Source organism: Acyrthosiphon pisum, chromosome X (assembly GCF_005508785.2).
Source record: "Acyrthosiphon pisum isolate AL4f chromosome X, pea_aphid_22Mar2018_4r6ur, whole genome shotgun sequence".
Lineage (NCBI taxonomy): Eukaryota > Metazoa > Arthropoda > Insecta > Hemiptera > Aphididae > Acyrthosiphon > Acyrthosiphon pisum.
This window is the reverse complement of record NC_042493.1, coordinates 108,262,548-108,271,231: the sequence shown is the minus strand read 5'-3', so window position 1 is coordinate 108,271,231 and position 8,684 is coordinate 108,262,548. Positions and strand designations below refer to the sequence as shown.

At 29.8% G+C, this 8,684-nt stretch overlaps 1 long non-coding RNA gene and 1 pseudogene across 1 annotated transcript; one reads left to right on the top strand and one right to left on the bottom strand.

Annotated features, from left to right (window-relative positions):
- The window catches only part of LOC103308430, a 9,091-nt pseudogene extending 2,088 nt beyond the window's left edge, over nt 1-7,003 (top strand).
- A 1,003-nt stretch (nt 7,004-8,006) lies between these two features.
- On the bottom strand, nt 8,007-8,294 carry LOC107882887. The gene is made up of 2 exons (XR_001678966.2): nt 8,165-8,294; nt 8,007-8,047 (listed from the first exon to the last, which is right to left on the bottom strand). It is a non-coding gene; the product is annotated as an uncharacterized LOC107882887 (long non-coding RNA).
- Between the last annotated feature and the right edge of the window lie 390 nt (nt 8,295-8,684).

Here is an 8,684-nt window from a genome sequence, read left to right as displayed (position 1 = left end):
CATTTGTCGTTTATCGTTACACTGACAAGTGATATAATTTTAAAGATATTGTGTTAGTTATTACCTGCCCTGTTACCTATTGCCTATATTTACTTTTTTATACATATTAATTTTGTTCCATGTATATAATAATTTGTTATCATAGCTGATAACTCTGTATATTATCTGTGTTTAACCTGTACATAATATTTATCAATATATGTCGGTCGGCTTGTATAATTATTACATTGTTCCCCCCTTTATCTGTAGGCCCCAAATACATAATAACTATCGCTGTACAGTGTACACTCGTTTTGGGTATAATATGCAGTTTATATGTTACATTATTGTAAGTTATGTAGATAACATATTTTTCTGTTAATTCTCAAACTACAGAGGAAACCCGGCTTGATCCAGCAGCCTTTGTAAACCATGATTATGAGACCAACACTGATATTTCATCTTTAGGGGCCAACGTAGTAAAAAATCAGACTGGGAGAAGAAATAACGGTTAACTATGGTCAACATTATTTTGGACCTAACAACGAACAATGCATGCGTGCAAATCGTGCGAAATAAAACATGCATGTGATATAATATGTGATACTACATTTTCCATGACTCATATTAAAACAAAGCACATCAAACGAATTCATTCTGAAAAAATAACAGAATTGACTGTCCAAAATGTTCAAAAACGTACACACTTTGTCCAACCCGTAGATTTGTTCGAAATGCAGTCAAGGATTTTTAACGCCATGTTTGTAACATAGGTATGCATAAATTATCATATAATTTACGCAGAGACTAAATGCACGGGTACACTTTATCACTAATTTACTCTGTAAATGTTCCATATCACATTGCGGAGCCCGTCCAAGTATGTTATACACGAACAAAACAAAATAATTTCATATTATTATGACAAAAATAATACACTTCATTTTTTATTTTAGATTCTGAAGCAAATAAAAAAATCAGACAGTAAGAAAAAAAAATTGGTTTACTAATGCCAACCTATTATTTTGGACCTACAAACGAACAATGTATGTTCAAATCGTTCCATCAGATGGGCCATACCTTAGAGACTGGACAAGGGGCAATGTTTTTGAAACAGTACCATTGAAAATATAATTGACGATCGCTAAAGTAAGTACAGGAGCAGAGACTTTCAAAGCCCAAAATGGAGCGATTGAGTTATTGAAATATTAAAAAAAAAATAGAAGTAACAATCTAGATTAAATTAAATCTATTGTAACGTCACGGATTTTTTACCCCCACATGAATAACTTTATAAAATTATACCCAAATCCACCTCCCGAAATTATATTAATAATATCACATACAGTAGTAAGTAAATGTTTAATGCAAGCAATCATAAAAAATATTTTATTTTATTTTTAATTAACTTACGCCCAATCGGACAATTTGACAAATGTATGAAATAGTAAGTCATATTGTCTCTATTCATACTACGGCAGCGCTATTATTCATGTATCAACCGTCCAAACATAAGTTTAAGATAAGCTTACAAAATTATAAATCAAGTCACAGTCTCTCTTTCGTAGTAAATAATATTTTTTATTTCATTAATTTTCAGTGTTTTGTAATAATTAGATTGTGAAAATAGAAGCAGATATAATAATTTGTGGTAACACAATCATAATTTTATAAAATATTACGATGATACACTTACTATTTTTGGATTAATCGTGATTTTTCTTATATTACATTGGTGCACACCGCATGGGCCACGGCCCTTCGACCCAGTGAAGCGACCGGGCATGTGTCTTTTAGAAAATTGATTAATTCCTCAATCATATATTTCCCAATTCATGTAAAGTATTGTGCATTTCGTAATATTGTTTTATCAAAGAATATGATAATATGTATACTGTTACCTTAAATATTCGTTTAATGTCTTTTTTATTATATGGCCCGATATTGGTGGACGCCGCTTGCAGCGCGGCCCCTCGACCTAGTGAGGCGACCGTCCACGTCTCTTTTAGATAATTTATTAAATACTCAATCAAGTCTTCCGATTCACTAAAGATTTATATTTTGTGGACGAGATAATTGGAAGAAAAAATAGCACATTTTAGAGAGACTGTGTGAAGTGACAAAATATTACGCATACATCTAACATACATGTAGTAAATTGGAACCAAAATGAATTTATCAAAGAAAAAAACTGTTTACAGTAAATAAATTATCCACTTTACAATATTATCATGCGTTTAATAATTTTATATTGAAATAATTTTTAATTTAGATTTACTAGTTGTGTAAGATGGGTAGAAAATAAATATTTCCGGGAGAATCCACGTAATACAATTATATATCCCAAGGAATAGATAGAATATATTTTATGCATTGATAGCGGTTAGGTTAGGTTACCTTCACCGATTTTTAACGTCGAATATTTACGTTTTATACACTCCAGAGCCTTCACCAAATAATCTTAAATATTACTTCCCTCCTTCATGACTGCGATTTAAATGATATTTAGTGATATAGTTTATATAAACACATAGGTATCGAACCCGAATCGACAACGTTCGCTATAACGTTCACTATATTTACAAATAACTACAAATGTAATCCTATCACGATTCCAACACACAGTACAGAATTGTTTTAATTGAATGTATGTCATATCACCGGGAACATTGTTAATTATATAAACATATATACTTTGTATCATTGCACTGTTGAAAAGTATGTTTTGTTTAAGTATTATTACATATAAATTTTGATATTTTTAAATGCACACATATTTGAGCTATATACGTGTGACGAAATATGTTTCAAATCCCTACGATTTATGTTTTTTGAATTAAGTACAACAAAATAACTAAAACCGTTAGAGGAAATAATGGAAATATGGTTATTCAATCTAAAATAAATAAATACCTGTATACAGTTTTAAGGAAATTATGTTCCCTTTTTGTATCCTGGCTAAAAGCAAAAAAAACCACTACAGGGTTAAATTGAAGGGCCAATGGAACATTAAAAAACAAACTCATTAATAGTTATAATTTGGTACCTAGGTGTGTGTTATATACTTATATTATGACAATCAATTCATCTTGTATAATTACAGTACGTAAATATTATATTTCTGATAATTTATAGTTGGATATGATAATATTATTATGTGTTTTTTGCAGATTAAAAACGGTTTTTATCAAAAGAAGCAATCAGCGCCCCGTCATATAAACATAAAAAATGTAATACTGTGTACAATATTATTATCTTAGTTAAGCTTCATTGCGCAAGGATATAGAAGAACAAACTATGGGGGTATGTACAAAATTTTAGAAAACCTGCTCATGTAAACAATTCATTTAGGTCCGTGTTATGGTTTATTTTTAATATTGTATTTATTTAAAAATTAATAATAAAACATAGTTTTAAAATAAAAAAAAAATATATATAATATATACACTGATGTATATCTACAGATATAGGTATATACACATACATAAACGGTTTAGCAATAACTAAGTCAGAAGATAATCATACACATCTATAATACGTATATAGAGGCATGGTGAACTATGTATTTTTAAAATATTGAATTTGATAAGTATAGTTTACCAAACACTAGTCATTTGTAATGTTATACATTATTAATACATAATATAACATAGTTTCATATAACACCAGTGTCATTTGCTGGAGCCATTTTTCTAGTTTGCAAAAAATAGGTATTAACTTGCATTATAAGAGAATTTATAGATACATAGTATATAAAATGTACAATATACATTTATAGATATAATATGTATATATACATAAACATCATACATAATATAAATAATAGCTATACTGCTATTTAATTATAGTATACATAGCTAGAAGATATTATAAATAGTTACCTACGTCACGTTACATACATGTAGAGACGTAGCAAACTAGACATTTTTCATAGGATAGCCCACTATTTTACACACCTTGCAGTCTCAATACCCTGAATAAACCTACTCACTGTAATACTATCTGTAACTAACAGTCAAAGTTACCACTAAATTATTATAGTCCTCTCCATCAAGGGACTCAGAGACAGGTTATATATTAAACAATTCGCCATACCATATATTGTATATATACATATATATACATATTTTATACATACATCATATTAAATCATTGAACTTAGAATTTTTCATAGAATATATAGCTTACTATTCCACCAACCATGTAGTTAAGAGCCAAGTATTAAATTTTCAATCTTTTTTACCCAATAAATACAATTTTATTGACATTAATAGAAAAAAAACTACATTTTTGCATACAAAATAATTATTAACATATTATTATTATCAACACACAATTACACAAATGAAATTTATATTTTTATTTACATTCAACATAAAGTATTATAAAATCTATAACTCTCTATCAATAGCAAACGAGTAAAATACAAAGTTCCCAGACATACATAATAATAAAATTCAGGAGCATTGTATTATATTTTAACGCCCCTTTTTTGAGATTGATGATAAATTTATTGATTTTACAATGATGTATGTTTTTTATTTTTGTTTCTGTCATCGCCTTTTAGTTCCGTAAAAGTGTTTAGATTTTCTTCAACAGTACCTTCTGATAGGAAAGTGAACCTAGTTGAATATAGTTGATACTTTGGGATGTAAAAAGTAATATATTATATTTATATAATCTTAATATTATGTTTGTCAGTGCATGGGAAACGCTATCAAATGGTTTCCCCAAACAATAATCAAAAAAGTAAGTTAAAAACATTTCTTATACTTCTCTCAAGTGTCTACTAATACTTTTATTTTTAGAAACAAGGCACAATGTAAAATTGTTGTTAATTCACTTAAACAATAAAGCGGAAAAAATATCAAAAAAAAAACTAAACAGATGCAATTAAAATTAGAAATTTGTAGAACAAAATTATGATTTTTAATGAATTTTAAACCGTTACGTATCTACCGCGGTAGTGCATATTATGTCCGACCGTGACATATCGTAAGAAAAAAAAAATACTAAAAATCCGAATTTTGTTCTACAGCCGTGAAAACGATAGCACTCGACTCCATGTGAATTACTCTATACCACTAATGAGTTTTGGATCATCTGGTAAACGATTTGGACTTATAAGTAGGGCGGTTGGTAAACGCAGTATTTTATTCGCCATAACCCTGCACCAAGTAGTATTTTCTAGACAACTCGACCCCACCACCACTGTATGATAATGTTATGTTTTATAAATCATTTGTTATTCTCACACGTCCTCGCGGTGTTTTCGCTCTCAAAATAATTTCTTTTTCGACGATACCTATAGTAAGCATCACAGTGTACGCCACCGTTATGTCTTTCGGCGTCCGGTGCGTGGCCATTTTCATACTGTTGAACTTCCGCAAGGTGCGGGACGTCCTCCGCTGGTGGTGAGAGGATAAGCTCGCACCGGAAGTATCCGACCCGCGTTTTGATCTGGATTTCTGCTGCCCATCGGAGGACAGGGTAAGTCGAGCTCAAACGAATGGCACCTACGCCGACGTCACGATAATATTGTAATAATAATCTTTCTCGTGTGTTAAAAGCAGACGACGATGCGCAGCTTATCCAGAGGCTCGGGGTGGATCCGGCGAGACGGCTGAGTCCACGCAAGTGGATTGGCCGTGGATCGCAGCGTTTCCACCGCCGCAGTTCCACCTGGGCCCGGCAATGTTTACGACCCGGCAGCCACCGGCTCCGTGCGTGGAAACACTCGTAGCCACAGACTTCGGTTTTCCGCCGCCACCTCCGCCGGAATGTTACGTTGGGCCGACATGGTTTGATGTCAACGGACCGCCACCGGAAGCGTGTTGCGTGCCCGCGTCGAAGTTCTCGTACGTGTCCACACCGTTCGCTGGGATGATCCGGATACGGAAATAAAAACGGGTCGCGCCTCGTCCGCCGGCGTTGTCGCGACGCTTACGGTTGTAACCTGTTGTGAACGTGTACCGCACACGTTAATTTTTCATATACCTACCAAAATTTGTACATTTTGTAATTCTTGTAAAATGGAATTTTTCAACCTCTGCAGGCGTCGTTGTGATACTCACGGCCGCCTGTAAATTTAAATTGTAATTGTCTAACCATTTGTTCATGTATTTTGTATTGGATACAATTATTAAAACAATAATATTCACCGTCGAAATATTACAACAAAAATAAACTACCTAATTCTATTCGATTTAACATTTACACAGCGTATAATAACAATCGTTGTCAACAATAAACAATATACTATTCACCAGCTTTCTATAATAATAATAATAATAATAATATTCGTAGCCAGCAGTTATGGTGGTATTAATATATTCACGTCATAATATTATGTTTATTTTTTGCAAACAAATTTACTCTTTTTTTTTGTAGCAGATACATATTTTTATGTATCACATAAAATAATAATTATAATAATATTTTAGGAGGTCATAATGCTGAGTATTTTCGAAACCGAAAAGGATATTTTTCATTAAATGTCCAAACAGTTGTTTCGCCTGATTTAAAAATAATGGACATTGTAGCTCGCTGGCCAGGATCTTGCCATGGTCAAACAATTTTCAGAAATTCAAATATTCACAGTCAATTGGTTAATGGTAAATGGGGAAATAGCATAATTGTTGCAGATAGTGGATATAAAAATACCAGTCATATTGTGACTCCTTTTATAAATCCAAGGAGAAATATTGAAGAGCTATACAATGAGTCAATAATTAGAACCAGAAATCCAGTAGAAAGAACATAATATGGAGTTCTTAAACGTAGATTCCCAATTTTATCTCTTGGTCTACGCTTGAAGCTAACTACATCACAAGCTGTAATTGTTGCTTGTTCTATTTTACATAACATTGCATGCGATAACAATGGTTTAGAAGCCCCTGATCTCGTAGACGTAGTATTACCACCAAATGAAATAATCAATGTTAATCATGAAATAATGGATGAAGAAGAATGTGCAAGACAACAATTGATAAGAAAGTATTTCTCTAGACTATATAAACATTAGGCATCTTCATTTGAAACATACAAATTTTGATTTGCTTAAATTAAACTTTTATTATTTAAAAAAATTGGAATTATATACTAACTTATATATATTATTATAAATAAATATAAATATACATTTTTTTATTAGTTAAATATTTATATAATATAACTACTATTAGTATCACTATTAATAATAATATATTTTATTATTTCATTTTACTTACTATTTTATATTAATATTAACATATTTTATTACTATTTTTTACTTATTTTACTATTTTATATTAGTTATAATTAGGTACAATGAAAATACAATTATATTTAAGAATTTAAATTTTAATGTATGTTATTTATTATTGATGGTTAAACATTTTAAGAAAGTATTATAAAAGAAGCTTTTTATATAATATATTTATATATTTATATATTTATATATATATATATATATTAAGCTTTATACTAAATTAAATTAAATGATTTTTTTTTTTAATTTCTAACTCAACTCTTAAGATCTCAAGTTTTAATGCATGTTCTTCTGCCATATATTTTAATTTTGTTTCATGTTCAATGGATGACTGTAAAAGTTCTTGTCTAACAAGTTGTTGTTGCAGAGATACCAGCTCCATTTTTGACTCTGCAAGGTCTTCAAACTTTTCATCAGCTGAGGTCATGCAATGTTTCTTATTGTTAGCTACAAATATTTAAGAAGACATTGTAGTACATATTTAAATGTCTACGCGTAGCAGAAAATTAATATTTTATTTAAAATTATAAAAACTCACATTGTTTTTGATGACTGTTATTAAATACTAATTTTGGATTTTTAGATGTTGTTCTTACCATTTTTGTTGAGTTTAAAGGAGACTAGGTTGAATTGTTTTGATTATTATCTGATAAAAAAATTAAAGTTCTACACATTTTATTTTTGTTTAATATTTTAATCTAGACCTACATTGCTCTTGATTTTCATCTGTAAAAATATATGATTCTTTATTTAAATGTGTATCGACTATATCTATTTCTTCTAATGAAGAGGATGTAGTTTGTGGAAATTCTTTGATTACTATAAATCATAAATGTATTAATATTGATTATTAATTATATATATCACAATGTTCATAATATAATATTATGAAGTAAATGAGCACAGAAATAATAATAATTAGTATTTAATAATTACGATTAGTAAACGACAAATGTTCATGCGTTGATGGCGCATTATCATCAAGCTCCTCTTCATTTACAACATATTCTTCAACACAATCGTCCGTACTTGTTTCTTGTATTGTGATTAATTTTTGTTCATACAAATAAATTGGAAAATAATGCATTAAACAAATATTTTCATCATATTGTCAATAAATTTTAATATATTATACATTTATTATCAAAAACATTTTTCAGGTTTATCTCATTCTAATAGTTTTAGATTCTGAGCGGAGCAAGGAAGCTAGTGGTTTTACAATGGTGTTTATTATTTTTTTTTATATCCTGTATACAAAATTTCTACCAGAAGGAGTGCTTCGATTTCAACATATAGTACCTTAATTTTTAGCAAATTAGATCAAGATGGTACCTTTGAAGAGGTCATTTTTCGATTTTATCAATAGTTAATTAATGCCTTTGAAAAATTACAAAAAACGCTAAAAATGGGATTTTAATTTCTAACACAATGTTTATCATCATAGAAACGAATAAAA